Source organism: Rhincodon typus, unplaced genomic scaffold, assembly GCF_021869965.1.
Source record: "Rhincodon typus isolate 14 unplaced genomic scaffold, sRhiTyp1.1 hic_rhity00002909, whole genome shotgun sequence".
Classification (NCBI taxonomy): domain Eukaryota; kingdom Metazoa; phylum Chordata; class Chondrichthyes; order Orectolobiformes; family Rhincodontidae; genus Rhincodon; species Rhincodon typus.
Genome location: NW_025968547.1, coordinates 1,207 through 17,305, shown reverse-complemented (window position 1 = coordinate 17,305; position 16,099 = coordinate 1,207). Strand labels below are relative to the sequence as shown.

General features: G+C 42.6%; 1 long non-coding RNA gene across 1 annotated transcript; it reads left to right on the top strand.

The window, feature by feature from the left end:
• Positions 1-7,160: 7,160 nt before the first annotated feature.
• LOC125481640 lies at positions 7,161-13,799 on the top strand. The gene is made up of 3 exons (XR_007261419.1): positions 7,161-7,275; positions 7,682-7,778; positions 13,749-13,799. It is a non-coding gene; the product is annotated as an uncharacterized LOC125481640 (long non-coding RNA).
• The last annotated feature ends 2,300 nt before the right edge of the window (positions 13,800-16,099 follow it).

Genomic DNA, 16,099 nt, shown 5'->3' with positions numbered 1-16,099 from the left:
TTTTCCGGCAATTTATGTTTTTATTTTTAAATGATCCTATTCCACCTGTTGGGATGAAACGACTGGACCCAGCATGTACTGAATTTAACCCTTTCGAAATCTGTAAAGTGATTGGATTCAAACAAACCCAGTAATGAGTCACTCTTCCCGAGCTCCACAGGGAGAGAGACCTGGAAAAGTGAGTGGGTAGTGCACTGCTGCAGTCGTGGCCGAATGGTTAAGGAGATGGAGTCTGATAACCCCTTGGGGTGTGCTGGGCATTTTTGAACCCAACCAACTACTGTTGAGCACTGAGGGCAAATCGGAAGGGAGTTTGCTTCCCGCCTCCTTGTTTGCAACATGAATCACAGGAAGGTTGGGGGAAAAGCATTTAACCCAGATCGCCAATAGTAAGAATATGCAAGTCACTGCTTGTCAGAGAGGAACAACATTGGACTTGAGACGTGTTCAGATGTACACTTGAGGCTGTGAACGAAGTGCTGGGAAATGAGAATAGAATACTCAGGGTCTTGAGTTAAACTGCTGCAGACCTGAAGGGTCTTTCTTCAGTGCTGGAGATCTGTTTGTGAAGTGACAGGACAACGCTTGCAAAATACACTCCTGTCTGTCAGGCACATTATCCATTGAGATTGGGAATAACTGGGACTGTGCATATTCCGGGAATCAATATCTGAGACAATCAGGAAAATACGATACTGGTGCCTTTTTACCCAGCCGTGCGCAATATCGTTGCTTCTCAATGCCTTGTGTTACAATCCCTGGCCCTGCTTTCCAGGTAAAAATTGGCTTCATGATCTGCGTGCATTCGTACCAAGCAGGTCATTGAGCTGGGAGCTGGAGGTGAGACAGGGACAGAAGCAGAAAGAGAAGCGACACGAAAGTGTTTAGAGTTTGCCTTATGTTATGAATTTGGATACAGTAATTGGGAAGTGGAAGGCAGGAAGCTAAGATATGTGGTTCCTTTCAGATTTATAACAAAATGTCTGTCTGTGAGCAACAGCTGAAGTTGCCAGTACAGGGAGCCTCAAAAAGTGAAACAAATGTATGAAAGCCTTCCAGGCGGCAGGCAAAACATCCGTCTTGTTTGAATTTGGCCAATTAATGTAAACGAAGCCCCTAGATACAGGAAGCCAATTGGATTGAAATCTGATGGTGTTTACAACCTGAAACCAATCACATGATAAGAATGTGATGATGTCATAATGGGGAGAGAAGGCGAGGGAGAGAGCCGACTGTCATCTGCCAGAGTTAGCACCATTCAGCTCTCAGAGAAAGCACATCGAATTCATCAAAAGTACCACAGCATTTTAGCTCAAAGTCCTTACTGAAGAAATTTGAGAGATAAAACATTCCTGACAGCAGAGTTAGTGGAAGAAAGGCATTGTGAAGAGAGCAATGATGGCAGAATATTCCAGAAGACAGTCTGTGTGAATTTGGAGAGCTTAAGTTACAATTAATTTATTGCTTCTTATTAATTGAGTTTATATTAGTGGGACTTGTTTTTATTTAAACAGCATTCAAGTAGAATATAGACCATTTCGGGAGCAGTTAGTCGTCTAAGGGCGAATTGTTGGTTTGTTAGTAATTTTGTTAATTTGTTTATTGTTGGGTTAAACAAATAAATTGTTTCTTGTTACTTGTAAAGTGGAGATCAAGAATTTTCTTTCTATTAAAAACCCTTTCAATAGATTATGAGGGGAAAGGCGAGCTGCTCTGGATGTTTAGGGGGTAATTATTAGATGGGAACCGCTACTCCTGTCATAACAGATCGGGGCTTGTATTTTAGTTTAATTATCAGAGGGGTTCGGCCATTCCCTGTCATAACACCTTATGTCAGTTGTCTAAAGTGAGGGATGTCTGCCGGGCACTGTCCTGTCAGATTCCCTGGAGCTGCAGTGATTGGGTCAGTGAGTTTTCAAAATTGACAGTTGAACGCAAGCAGCTTGTGGGACTATTTCAGCTCACTGTCCATTTCATATCCCAGCTCACAGTAATGGTTCTCATTTTCTGGAGAAGTCACTTGTGATCCACATAAAGCTGCCTTTTGTCATAGAAATTTGTGTGTGGGAATGGAAAACAGACGTGAAGCACATGGAGTGGATATAATTATGAGGACTCTGTCACTCTCGGGGATGTGTCTGTGTGTCTCCCTCTGTGGGTGAAAATGAGGATGAGTTCCTTAACGGAGTATTTACACAGTTTTACCATCTCAAACTTCAGTTCAATTCATTATGTCATTTGAGATTACAGGGACAATCTGATTGACATTTGCCCTTGAAATGTCAGAGCACACAAGGCTATGGGCCAAATGGTGGAAACTGGGACGAGAATAGATGGAGGTTTGGTGACCGGCATGGACACGAATTGTGTTCTTCCACGCTGTAAAAACTAAAAAACGGTGAAACAGATCTACAGTGAAAATGATCACAAATTAAAATGCAAAGACAGTATCATTGAGAAAATACATGAACATGTCTATTGTTTTCCCTGGCAGTCTAGTGGTTAGCATTCAGTGCTCTCACTGTTCATAGCCTATGTTTGATTCCTGGTCAAGGAATAGAAGTTCTACGCTGCTAATTTATTGTGGTGACAGCATTTCTGACTGTTTTTTCAGGAGCTGGAAGGTAATCTATTTTATTGCAAACGCTATTCAGATTAACATAAAACAAAGGACTGTGGAAAACCAATACAAGAACAGGAATAGATTGAGAAACTCAGCTCTGACAACACCGGTGTAGAGAAATAGAGTTAACATTTCTGGTCCAGTGACTGTTCGTAAGTGCAAGGTTTGTTATCAATTTCTATATTACAATGCCAGAGGAAATTATCAGCTCTGTCTGTTGAATCAACATATTTATCAAATTGTGCTCTCTCATTAGCTGACAACTGTCAACTTTACAACCTTAAAGGTATTTCATTGGCTCTAATGCTCCTTCCATTGCCCAGATGTGGTGTGAGGCTGATTAAATGGTTGCCTTTTTCTTTTCCATTGTGTCAGTTTGCAGCCATGTCGAATGAGAATTGGTCCTTTCAGTGTCTACCTCAATATGTATCTTTATTTGTCTCTCTTTGTTTCTGTATATCCATTTCACCCCCTTTCACATATTCCGACTCTCCTTCTGTCAAAATCCCTCATTTCCCATTCTTGCTCTGTGTAAAGTCTGAAATTCGGAGATAATTTAAGAGTGGAGCTGCTGAGAGGCTTTTACCCTGTGGCTGGAGTGTCTAGGACTGGGCTCACATTCCCCGGATAATGTGTCTGTCACTTAGGGCGGAGGTAATAAAATATTTCTTCTCTCAAAAGATTGTGAATCTTTAGAATTCTAAATAGAATTCTCAATCCATCAGAAAAAAATACAATTAAAGGATTGTAGTGATGTCTTTACTGTTTGGTGTAAAATGAATGAATGGTACAGTGGAGAATGAGGGGGATCAGCTCACTCTGACTGTGCCATTACCACAACATTCCCCGCTAAGTCTGCAATTTATCCTGGTCACCTTGTTATTCCAATCAAACTGGGAATGAAGGGATGAGAATAGAAGGAAAGGAGAGCAGAAGTCCTTGCAGAACAGCAGAAAGGAACTTCATGATGAATCCATCAGAAAAAGAGAAGTCACTGATGCAGTCTCCTGAGGACAAATGTGTTTTCTTTGCCAGTAAAATTCACTACTTCACTAAGCAGGGACGATTGAAGTGAAGCAGTGACAGTGATTATCTTTGCTGGTTGTTCACCGTGTGAATGTTACCATTGCTGCTCATGTCCCTGTCAGCACCACAACACTGGCGCATGTAAGCATTGCACATATGTGGGGCCAGTGATGCAATGGATAATGCGCCTGACTACAGATCAGGAGATTGTAGGTTTGACTACCTAGCTCAAGTGTAGTTCACAATTTCTTTACACTTCCAAACTAATCTTCCTCATTGCCCTGAAACCAAGATGAGCTTTGAATTTCTAATCTACAGGAACAAGACTCCTTTCAATGTCTCACATCAGTAAATGTCACCGAGAATGTCAGAGGAGGGGAAGCTGAAATAGTCCCACAAAATTCACATTCAATTTCCCATACCTACTGACCCAGTCACTGGATCTCCCAGGAATGGAAAGAAAACAAAACAAAAAATAAAACCAGTCTCTGCTTTGTGAGTCTTTCGAAATTCTTTGGGAAACAGAATCAGAGGAGAATGAAGGTGAATTTTCCAACTGAGCAGCGGCAGTCGAGGAAGCTTCCCCTTCTTTAAGAGGCTGGGACACTGACTCTGATGCTCTCGGGGACATTAACTGACCTGAGACACTGAAAGGATTCCCATCAGAGACTGCTCTGTGTTTGATTTTGTTGCTGTCAGGAACAATAAATCCTGATTCCCTGACCAGAAATCGAACCTATTATCCCAGTTTCCAACACTCAGCCTGGAGCCTTGTGTGCTCTGACGTTTCAAGCGTTCATCTCAATGATATTTTCCTTGTAATGTTTTAATCTCAAGTGCCACAAAGAATGGGACTGAGATTTGAGATGGTAAAGTTGTGTTCATGCCCCCTCGGGGAACTGAACCTCATTTTCATCCAGAGAAGGAAACACAGAGGCACATTGTCCCAAGAGTAACAAAAACAAAGTTGCTGGAAAAGCTCAGCAGGTCTGGCAGCACCTGTGGAGGAGAAAACAGAGTTAACGTTTTGGGTCCGGTGACCCTTCCTCAGAACCAAGAGTGGCATCAGCTTCAGGAGAGACCAACCCCAGAAAGCAAGTATTTCACCCATCTGCCTTATATCGTCCCATTTCAGACTTCAAAACCAGTGTCTGGTTACAGCAAAGAAAGGAAGCATTCAGTGCGTCCCCTGCCTGTGTTACTCCCCCCATTGTTGCCCCATTACTCTGCAGCTAATCCTGCCTCACCTCATTCTTCCTGCCAAACTGGAACATTGCTCACGCCAACTGCTTTCTGTCCTTCTGAAAGATCTTCCTCAAGTACCTGAAAGGACAAACAGGAATGTGGTATTTCAAACGTATTTCTTGCTGGTTGAGGAAATGTCATGGTGGTATTAACGCTGTTTCATCAGAAATAATTTCAAACGACTTTAAAGAGCTCCTTTGGTTGGTTCCAGCAGGTGGTGAACATTCTCTCAGGCCCCAGAAAGAATCAAACTCAAAACCACTGGGTGAATCACCAAACTACAAAGTCATGCATTACAAACTGCAATGTAATAGATGACTGGATAGCCTCTGCATCATACACCAAGACAATGTAACAGATCCCATACAGAGCTGAGGGAATCATGTGCAGAAGGATGGGGGAATACATTATCAAATCAGACCGTGTCCAGGGTGATATGAACAGAGATCAGCCCTGGTAGTCGAGTGATCAGGATTCAGTGACTTCAATGGTTAACATTTACAGTAATAAATATAAAACACTGACTAATCTTTAGAAGCAGAATTATGTCATGGACCAGTCAGAATCGATTCACTGCATATTACTGTTCCTATATTGCTACATATTAGCAATGTCAGCTGTAATTGCCTGATGTGCAATCGGTTTAAAACAAGAAAAGAGCGAACATCAGGAAAAGTGAAGGGCAATGGTGGTTTGCAAGAGCTGACTGTCGGCCTACTGAAGCCAGGCCCAATGTGGGTTCTGAAGACTGATTTTCACTGTTTACGCCGGTACATAGATCACTCTGAATCAATCACCCACAATGACTCTCCTTTGTGTGGTTGCCCTTTGCACATCTCACCTCGGTTCAATGTCCAGAGGGGATCCACGCATGTTACCTTGGCAAATTTTGCAAAGTCATCTTTCCAGTCTCATATTAAGACCATAAACGTTCGGAGCAGAAAGAGACCATTCAGCCCATCCAGTCTGCTCTGCCATTTAATGAGCTTGTGTCTGATATAATAATCCTGAACTGCACTTTCTTGCCTTTCCTCATAACCCTTGATACCTTTACTGATTAAAAATGTCAATCTCACCACTGAATACACTTAATGACCAAGATCTGACAACCCTCTGCTGTAAGGAATTCCACCGATTCACAACCATCTGAGAGAATAAATGTTTCCTCATCTGTCTTAAATGTGCGACCCCTGTTCTGATATTAGGCACTCTGGTGCAAGACTGCCCAGAAGGAAATTTTTTGTGTCCATATGTTAAATCTTAAAGAAACCTGTATGCTTTAATAAGGAGCAAGTATTTTTGTATTACTGTGTCTGAGTACGTGAAGTCAATGGATTTCAGTGCTTCGTCCTGTTTGGTTTCATCCTTGATGGTAAAACTTCCACTGATTCTGACAGAGATGTCCGCTGTACGTCTTTTAATGTCAGGAATTCATGTTCATTTTAAGAGTTTGGACAGGAACAATAAAGTCCTCATTCCTATTTGGGAATCAAACCGAGAACACACCAGTTGCAATGCTGAATCCCAAAAAGGAAGGTGTACACAATATTTGCAACTTTTCTTCTTGACACTGATTTTGACCTTTTGTTTCACTTGCAAAATGATAGTCAGTGAGATTTTAACACCATGGAGAGAGGCCCTTCAGCCCATTACATCTATGCCAGTCATCAAACATCTCACTTCTCAACCCAGTTTCCAACACTTGGCCCATTGCCTCATTTGCGCTGACGTTTCAAGTGCTCATCTGAATAGTTAGTTTATGTCTTGAGGGCATCAGGAGAACAAAAACACTTCCTTCAACAAACGACAGGAAATATTGTTTGCTGCAACATGAAATCTATGTTTTTCTCTTTGAAGACAGTTATGAAAGCCAAACTCTTTCTCAGAGCCATTTGCCAGTTTTCCTCATGATGCCAACAGTGTAGATTTAAATCCCACACCGCCTGAGGTTACTATCCCCTTTCAACCTCTCTGCTGACATGAGATATGGTGTCCTTCAGGTCAACCCACCACCAGTTTCGTCTCTCCCCTGTGACTGAGAATGTGTATGGCGACTCAATATCAGTACCAGTGTGGCTCAGTGTCAGACTTTGTGATATTATTATCCCTGGGATGCAAAAGGCATTGTATTATTAATTATTAATTGTATTACATATGTCAGTTGCCTTGGAAGAAAGTGTAGAGAAAGATTGCTTTTACACATTACAACAAATAAAATTCAATCTTTACAATGGTGGGCACTTAACGCAGAATTCAGAGCGGTCCACACGGCATTCCTTATCACTGCGCAGGCTCAGTATGTTCCCGCGGGCCCACAGTCTTGAGCATGCGCAGGGAGCGATCCTGGGAAGCAGTCGCTCTTTTCATCGGCTTTAAAAAAGGTAACAATGAGGCAGAATGGAGGAGGCGATAGACCGGGCGGTTAGACGGGGAGGCTTTCTAAACACTTCGTGGATGCGGCAGACCCCGCATAAAGAAGCTATTTGCGCCCGTTTCACAAAACGGGACAAATCGAGGCTCCCTCTCAACGGCAGGCCGCGGGTAACGGCCGCCATCTTTGTAGGAGGCAAAGGGCAGCAGGGCGCATGTGCGGTCATCCTGGGCCAGGAGAAAGAATATTGTGAATGTGTCTGCTGGACTGAAAGGGATGGAGTTTATAAACTGCTTTTGCAGGGAGTGAGGAGGGGAGGATTTACACACAGCGTACTAGAAATAACAGAAATATTTGTCTCTTCTGAAATTCTGTCCTGGACTGACTGAGATGGCTTTTGTAAACTTATTTTACAGCATGTTAGAAGAGGATTTACAGAGTGCAAACTCAAACCGCATAACATACCAAGATCTGAATGTGCCACTCAGCACTGGATATTATTGGCCTTTCAATGTAAGTATTGAGCAAGATAAAAGTTACAAAATTCCTTCCTTATATCTCCCAGTAACTATTGCCTAGTATCTTAAATCTGTGTCTCTCTCAGTTTTACTGTTGGTGAAGAGGAACAGCAGCTCTTTGTCTACCTTATTTAAACCTATTATAAACCTGGACACTTTATCTCAATCTCCTTTGCTCTGTGCAGAACTTCAGTTTCCCCAACCTGACCTTACAACTCATATCCTTCTATTCTTGAGCCATTCTGATTCATCTCCTTTCAAATCTCTCCTCAGACCCTCACATCCTTTGTCAAGATCACCTGTTTGTGCGGACCCAAATGCTCTCTGTTCAAGTCGGTGATGTTATCTCACACGAGCAATTGCCCAGTGACATCACCCTGATTCCCAGCTATTTCCTGAACTGTGGGTTTCCTCTGAGCCCAATGCTTCAGATATCTTTTGAGCTGCAGACTCCAGCATTTGATTTTAAAGTTGAACACAATGAAATTATTTCAATGTTTTTAACTAGTAATCTACACAATTACCTTCTCATGTTCTTCTCAGTTATCTGAATCTGGGACTAATGCAACTCATTTTGTCACCCCCTCGTTATGTGGCTTGTGTCAAGAGCTGCTTTATAACACTTGACATTATTTTGGTCCATCTCTGCTCTCCCTGATCAACTCTATCATTTTAATCTGCTATGTCTCCTATAATGTGTGTAACTGTCTTACGTATTTTATTGTTACTTCCATTGACTCTCTCATGAGGTTTTTACAGCTGAACATTGCCTGACCACTTGCTGCTGGCAATTATCTTCCCTTAATAGGTCCCACAAGACTGTTAGGTAATGAGTTATTCACCAAGTGATGATGAAGGAACTGTGGTATGTCTAAATCAATGGCAATTAATTTATATCAATATTGCACCTTTCACATTGTGGAAACTTCCAATCTGTTCGTTGAGAGTGTTATAATGCAACTTTTATGATGTGAAAATGTAGCAGGAACTGCTGCACCTGCCCCTCGACCTCCCCGCTAAGTTTCATCCAGGGCACCAAACAAACCTTTCACATCAGACGAGGTTCACCTGTTCATCCGTCAATGTGGTCGATTGCATCCGCTGCTTCCGATGTGGCCTCCCCTACATTGTTGAGACCAAACGGAGGCTCGGAGATCGCTTTGTAGAGCACCTACGCTCTTTGCGACGAATGACAACACCTTCTGGTCATGAAGCATTTCAACACCCCCTCCCACTCCCTGGGCAACATGTCCACCCTGGGCCTCCTCCAGTTTCACAATGACATCACCTGGAAACTGTACGAGCAGCACCTCGTATTCTGCCTGAGGAGCCTACAACCCAATGGTCTCAATGTGGACTTTACCAGTTTAAAAATCTCCCCATCCCTGCCTCCTTGACCTGATACAACCTGTCCATCTTCTCTCCCACCTATCTGCTCCTCCCACCTCACTGACCAATCCCCACCACTGCCTACCTGCACTCACCTCTCACCATCCTACCTCCCTTCCCCAGCCCCACCCCTCCTCTCTCTTTCTTTCATAGCTCCCTTTCCCCTCCCCCATTTCTGAAGAAGGGCGCCCACCCAAAATGTCAACATTCTGCTCCTCTGTTGCTGCTCAGCCTGCTGTGTTCCTCCAGCTCCACACTGTGTTATCTCTGACTCCAGCATCAGCAGTTCTTACTATCTGTTGATTTCGATGCCTGGACTCTGATGAAGGCTCCTGACTCGAAATGTCGACTTTCTTGCTCCTCTGATGCTGCCTGACCTGCTGTGTTCCTCCAGCTCTAAACTGTATGGACACTTCTTTGAACCTTGTTTGGTATTTTGTTATTTCTGCCAATTGTGTCAAAATGAGGTTTCTGATCCTACCCATCTCTGGTTACATGCTGCTGATTTCCCAGCTTTATCTTCACATGGTTTGTTTTGCACTGGAGATCGTTTCTGTTTCTGAGCTAATTTTGACAATCAAATACTTGTTACGACGTCAGGATAGCAAAGCAAAACAAATTAGTCTCACTATAACTGGATTCACAACAGTGAAATTTAAAATATTGAAAGACCCTCAAAATTGCCCAAATGCTCCTGACCAGACTTTATGAATGACCGATCTTGGACACCAAATTTCTAGAAAGAAGGAATAACAATAACTTGAGCAAAACAAACCCAATCAACGAGGCAATCTCATCAATATCTGTGATTTAAACACAATCTTCTTCGTTTTAACCTCCACTCTCACCGATTCACAGACACCCATAAGGGATATATTAAACAGAAAATAAAATTAATGTAAATTTTCAGTTCAATTAAACAGTTTCAAACAATTGATATCAAGCCTTTGTGCAATCCATGGATGATGAGTTGTCCACGGACACATGAAACTTGAGCGAATTTCAAAGTCAGCAGTGAATGGAACAGTTTCAGCAAGCTTCCATAAATATTACCTTATTTCCGACGTTGCATTCCTCAGACCATTCAACAATTTGATAACTGGATGGAAATTGAGAGACAGAGCAGCCTGTCCAAAAGCTTTCAAAATCACTGCTCCTCCTTGACCTTTTTGAACTGCTGCAGTCCGTGTGGTGAAGCCCTGCCCAGATTGCTGTTTGGTAAGGAGTTTCAGGATTTTCATTCAGTGGTAATAAGGTAGTGCTGATATCTGTATTAATTACAGTCATTTTGTTTTAATATCCCACCATGAACAGAATAGAAACATGGAAAATAGCAACAGAAGTACGCGATTGTGTCATTTGATCCTGCTCCCCTATTTGGTATGATCATGGCTGATCTTTCAACCAGTAGCCTTTTCCCACTTTAGACCCACATCCTTTGATCGCTTTAGCCCTCAGACCTATAGCTATGTTCCATCCAAAAACATCCAATATTTTCGCTTTAACTGCTTTCTGTGGAAGAACATTCCACAAGCTCACCAGTCTCAGAAAAGAAATTTTCCATCATCTCAATCCTAAGCAGCATACTCTATATTCTTAAACCATGACTCCCTGGTTCTGTACTCCCTCATCAACCTCCTTCCTGTATTTAACTTGTTAGTCCTATTAGAATTTTATTGGTTTCTGTGAGATCTTCCCATGTTCTTCTAAACCCCAGTGAATTTCATCCTATCTGATCTATTCTGTCATAATACGTCGATCCTGCCATCCCAGGAATCAGTCTGGTAAACCTTAATTGGACAGCCTCCATAGCCAGAACATCCTTAGTCACATAAGTATTCCAAAACTGCACACAAGGCTCCAGGTGTGGTCCAACTAAGACCCTGTACAATTTCAGCAAGTCATCCCTGTTTCTGTTCTCAAATCGTCTCGCTATGAAGGCGAACCTAGCATTTGCTGCCTTCACTTCCTTCTTCTACCTGCATGCTTACTTTGAGGGACTTGTGTCCAAGGACAAACAGGTCTCAGTTCTTGTTTCTCATTTCCCTTTTCTAAATCCAAGCTGACTGACTCTGACTTTGTCTAATCCTGTTACTGTTTTCCAGTGTTGGGCTAACCGGTCTATAAGTCCATGTTTTCTCTCTACCTTCTTTTTTACATAGTGGGCTTACATTAGCTCCCCTCCAATCCATGGGAATTGTTCCAGAGTCTATAGCGTTATGAAAGATGACCATTAATTTCCTCAATTTAGATTCAAGCCCCGAGTTTCAGAATGCATCCACTATCTCTCCTGCCACTTTGTTAACTACTCTGGGGCATATATTATGAGGTGCTGGGATTTGTTGGCTTTTAATCCCATCAATTTCCCCAACATTATTTCCCTACTCGTACTGATTTCCTCACTTCCTCCCTGTCATGTGATCCCCAGCATTTTAGTGATATTATTTATGTCATCATTTGTGATGACAGAACCAAAATATGTCGTTAATTGGTCCATCCATCACTTTATTCCACATTATAACTTCCCCTGTTTCTGATCGTAAGGGACTTGTTTTCATTATTTTTTTTTTTCTCTCTTCATATCCCTTCTGGAGCTTTTACAATTAGTTTGTATGTTTCCTACAAGCTTACCCTGTGACTTTATTTTTCCCTTCTTAACCAATCCCTTAGTCCTCTTTTGCTGAAATCTGATCTGCTCCCAGTCTTCAGGTCTGCTGCTCTTCTTAGCCAATTTTTACGCCTCTTCCTTGGATCCGGTACTATCCCTAATATCCCTTGTTAACTATGGCAGGGTCGCCTTTCCCATTTTATTTTGTGCCAGACAGGAATGAACAACAGTTGCAGTTCCTCCAAGTGCTCTCTAAATATTTGTCAACCCCCTTAAAGCTTAAGTTCCTCAAGTTATTGTAGCCTGCATGCACCTCATAACACTGTAATTTCCTCTGTTTAGATTTTGGCCCCTAGTCTCAGAGATGATTCTGGCACTCTCCATCTTCATGAAGAGTTCTATCATGAAGAAGTCTTCACTTTTCCACAGCGAGATTGCCAATTAATCCATTCTCATTACACAATTGAAATTTTGAAATAAAGTTGCTGTGATCCCAGAAGATCGTCGGACTGTTCTGTCTCTTGAGAGAGTGTGTGAGAGAGAGAGAGAGAGAGAGACACGACGAATGGTGCTTTAACCTCAGGGTTACCGTGCCTCAGTCAATGGGCAAGATTAAGATGGTGGGACCTTCATGGTGACCTCAGCTGGTACAGAAAGTGAGCACGTGCTGCTGGTGTCCCTCTGCGTCACAAACCAGCTGTCCAGCCAATTGAACTAACCCACCCCTGCTCATTACACAATACACCATTGAGGATGGTCTGTCCTCTCTTTGGGTACTCAATATGTTGATCTAGAAAACCATCTCGTACACAACCCAGGAATTTCTCCTCTATGATATTGTTGCTGATTCGATTTGTTCAACCTATATGCAGATTGAAGTCACCCGTAATAACCAAAAGAGCACAAGACAGAGGAGCAGAATTAGGCTATTCGGCCCACTAAGACTGCTCCACAATTTGATTGTGACTGATATGTTTCTCACACCCATTCTCCTATCTTCTCCTGTTGATCCCCTTACCAATCAAGAACCTATTTATCCCAGTCACAAGTACACTCAATTACTTGGCCCCCACAACCTTCTACGACACTGAGTTCCACAGAATCACCACCTTCTGGCTGAAGAAATTCTTCTTCTCAGTTCTGAAGGGTCATCCCTTTACTGAGAGCGGTGCCTTCCAGATTCGAGTCTCTCCTGCTAGTTGAAACATCTCCATGTCCATCTATCCAGTCCTCTCAGTATTCTGTTAGTTTCAATCACAGAGCCATAGAGTCTGACAGCATGGAAGCAGACCCATTGGTCCAACCAGTCCATGCTGACCATGTTCCAAAACTAATGTCGTCCCATCTGCCTGCACATTGTCTATATGTCTCTGAACATTTCTTATTTACATATTATCCAAACGTCTTTTAAATGTTGTAAACTGTACCCGTACCCACCACTTCCTCTGGAAGTTCATTCCACGCAAGAACCACACTCTGCAAAAAAAGAATGGTTGCCCCTCATGCCTTTTCTCAATCTTTCACCTGTCACCTTAAAAAATATGCCCCTAGTCTTGAAATCCCCCACCCGAGGGAAAAGACATCTGCTATTCACCTTCTCTATACTCCTCAAGGGCAGGACTTAAACAATTAATGGTAGGGCACTGGGTAGTGTTGTACCACGTACCTTTGTACCTGAGATGGTGCCACAAGTGGCAACTTGTAAACTTTTCACTGTACTCATGTGAGTACATGTGACAATAAATGTTATTCTATTTGATTAAAAATATGCTTCCCGGTCTTGAAATCCCCACACCAGAGAAAGGACACCTGAATTTCACAAACCTCTATAAGGTCAACCTCAACATGCTACATTTCTGTGAAAGGAGTCCCAGCCCCTCCTTACGACTCAATCCCTCCATTCTCAGCAACATCCCGGTAAACCACCTTTGAACTCTCTCCAGCTTAATAATATCATTGCTATAACAGGACAACCAGAATTGGACACAGTCCTGCAGAAGAGGCCTCACCAATGGCCTGTATGATCTCAACATGATGTCCCAACTTCTCTACACAACATTCTGAGCAATGAAGGTAAGCATACTGAGTGCCTTGTCAACCACCCTGTTTGTATGTGATGCAAATTTCAAAGAATTCGGTAACTAAAGCCTCAAGTCTGTATGGTCTACAATACCCAAGGGTGTACTTTTAATTGTATAAGTCCTGCATTCCTTGTTTGTTTTAGTACAGTACAGTACCTCACATTTATTCAAATTAACCTCCATCTGCCACTCCTCAGCCCATAGACCCAATTGATTAAGATCTCTTTGAAATCTTAGATAACCTTCTTCACTGTCCACTATGCCACCAATTTTGGTGTCATCCGCAAAGTTATGAACCATGCCTTCTATATTCTCATCAAAATCATTTATATAAATGTCAAACAAAAGTAGACCCAATACCAATCCCTGCAGAATGCCACTGGTCATTGCTGAACACTAGGCCTCCAGTCCAAAAAACAACCCTCCACTGCCATAGCCTGTCTTGTGACATTAAGCAAATTTTTTATCCAACTGGCAAGTTCACCCTAGATCCCATGTAAGCTAACTTTACTAATTAGTCTACCTTGTGGAACCTTGTCAAGAGCTTTACTAAAGTCCAAGTGAACAATATTTACTGCTCTGCCCTCGTCGATCATCTTGGTTACTTCATCAAAATGTCAGTCAAATGTGTGAGACACTATTTCACTTGCATAAAACCATGCTGAAAATCCATAATCATTCCTTGCCTCTCCAAATGCTATCTTCCAGAATCACCTCCAACAACACATCCACCACCAAAGTCAGACTCACATGCCTATAGTTCACAGGCTTCTCCTTACGTCCCTTAAATGAAGGCACAACATTAGCCACTCTTCAGTCATCTGGCACCTCATCCGTAGGTATAGATGATACAATATTTGTGCAAGCATCCCCACATTTTCTCTTTAACTTTCCACAACACGATGGGATGCACCAGACAGGTTGTAAGATTTAGATTCATAGAGTAATACAGCATGCAAAAAGGCCTTTTTCCCAAACTGGTCCATGGTGTCCATTAAGCTAGTTCCAACTGCTGGATTTGGTCCACTTCCCTCTCAACCCTTCCCATCCATGCACCTGTCCAAATGTATTTTAAATGCTGCTATTGTACCAGCCTCAACCACTTTCTCTCGCAACCCATTCCATACATGCACCACTCTGTGCATGAAGAAGTTACCCCTCAGGTCCTTCTTAAATCTTTCCCCTTTCACCTTAAACCTATGACCTTGCGTTTTCAATTCCCCATCCCTGGGATAAAGCCGATATGCATTCATCCTATCTTTGCCCCTCGTGATTTTAGACACCTCAATAAAGTCACTCCCTCATTCTCCTACGTTCCAAGGAATAAAGTCCTACCCTGACCAACAATTTGGGCCTACTAGTCCTGGTAACATCCTAGTAAATCTTCTTTGCACACTTGCCAGTTTAACTATGTCTTTCCTGTGACAGCGTGACCAAAACCGTACACAGTATTCCAGTGCAGCCTCACCAATGACTTATACATCTGTAACATAATGTCCCAACACCTATACTCAATGCCTCAACCGATGAAGGCCAGCATGCTAAATGCCTTCTCCTCCACCCTTGTTACCTGTGACACCACTTTCAATGAACTATGTACCTGTTCTCCTCGTCCCTCTGTTCCACAACAATCCTCAGGACCTTACCATTTACTGTATAAGTCCTACATTGGTTTGACTTTCCAAAGTGCAACACCTCACACTTATCTGTATTGAATTGCATTTGCCAACCCTCAGCCTACTTCCCCAACTGATTGAGATCCCTTTGTAATTTCTGATAATCTTCCCCTCTCAACACCTACTAATTTTGTATCATCCACAAACTTATTAATCATCCCTGTATATTCACATCCAGATGATTTATGTAAATAACAAATAACAAAGGTCCCAGCACTGACCCCTGTGGCACACCACACCTTCAACCATCACCCTCTGCTTCCAACCATTGAGCCAGTTTCGAATCAATTCACTAGCTCTCCCTGGATTCCATGCGACCTAAACTGCATGACTAGACTGCGTGCAGGACCTTGTTAAAAGCCTTATTAAAGTCCACATAGATGAGATCACTGCCGTACCCTCACCTATGCTCTTGGTTTCCTCTCAGAAAAAGTCTGAAAGATTTGTCAGACGTGACTTCCCGCGCACAAACCCACCCTGACAATCCCTAATCGGACCTTGACTGTCCAAATGTTGGTTGATCCCGTCCCTCAGTATCCTCTCCGATAACTTGCCTTCCACT